The following is a 1279-nucleotide window of genomic DNA, read 5'->3' as shown; positions in this document are numbered from 1 at the left end:
ATTTAATTTTTCTGGTAAGCAAGTAGGTGAAGTAATAAAAAATTATTAATTTTTGTATTTTTAATAAATCATATCCTTGAACATATTTTTTTAGGTAACCCATTCGCGATACATTCCTTTGCATATTAAATTTGATAAAAAAATAAGTTTCATCCGGTAAGCAGATGGGTGAAGGTCGACCCTAATTCGGATCTTAGACTATTAGCACTTATTATTTTTACTTTGCAAAAATTAATTAAATACTGATCATTATCATTATATACTGATCAAAATTGAATAATTTACTGATCGCTTTATTAGTTTTAATATTGAAAATCTTATTTTCTCATGAATGAAAACCGGCGTCTAAAATAAACAAAGAATAATTAAAAAAATACTAAGAATTTTGATTTTGACAAACATTTAATAAGATTAGAAATTAAATTTTACTTTCGTGTAAATAATTCAAATAATCATATTTATAATCACGCAGTGCTCTCCTACATGCACTAAAACTACACTAAAAAAAGAAAAAATGCTGAAACAAGTCAATTGTAACAAAAAACTTAAGTGGAGAATTTTGAGCAGGGTATTTCTTAAATTGAATTGTTTTAAGAATCACTTTTGTTTCCTCAAAGAAATCGTTTGAAATTGAAAAAAACGTGGATGACTTTGGGCGTTAAAGGGATGCAGAAATAACTTTAAAACTTTGATAAAATTTGGTCCCTCTTTAAAAGTTAAAATTGATCTGTTTTTTGGACGAAATCGTGGATTTAAGGGGGTTCAAATTTTAGTTGGGACAGCCTGTATATTTAGGTTTACAGTTTGTGCCAATATTTAATTTTGTTTTTAGTTTGTATCTCGGTTTATATCTCGTATAATAGGTTGTTTGAATAGTTTATGTTTCTCTGGATCTAGATTCAACTCGGGTAGTTTAATTACAGTAATATGCATCGTTGTGTTTACAATTTGCTGCACAACATAGTATCCTGCATTGTTATGAAATAAAATCGTTGTAATAAAAAACCCGGAACAGCGTTACTTGCAACAAATTATTCTTGTTCTTAACTGTTAACAAATTGGCTTCATTTTTAGTATATTTCTTTATTTTCGCTAAAAACATTTGAATTTTTTTCTATTGTCAGCGCAACGGAACTGTGCTTCAAAGTTGGCCCTGCCAACAGACTCATTCATTCGTGATCACTTTGTATAATTTTAATTCTTTAAAATAGTTCAGAAACCAGAAATTAAAAATCAAAAAAACAAAACTCATATCTCATTTGTCGTATACAGCTGGTAT

The sequence above is a fragment of the Tribolium madens genome, unplaced genomic scaffold (assembly GCF_015345945.1).
Source record: "Tribolium madens isolate multiple individuals breed KSU strain unplaced genomic scaffold, Tmad_KSU_1.1 Scaffold_11;HRSCAF=98;Tcas5.2_LG3b, whole genome shotgun sequence".
Classification (NCBI taxonomy): Eukaryota; Metazoa; Arthropoda; class Insecta; order Coleoptera; family Tenebrionidae; genus Tribolium; species Tribolium madens.
The sequence above is the reverse complement of the archived record's forward strand: the minus strand, read 5'-3'. Positions refer to the sequence as shown.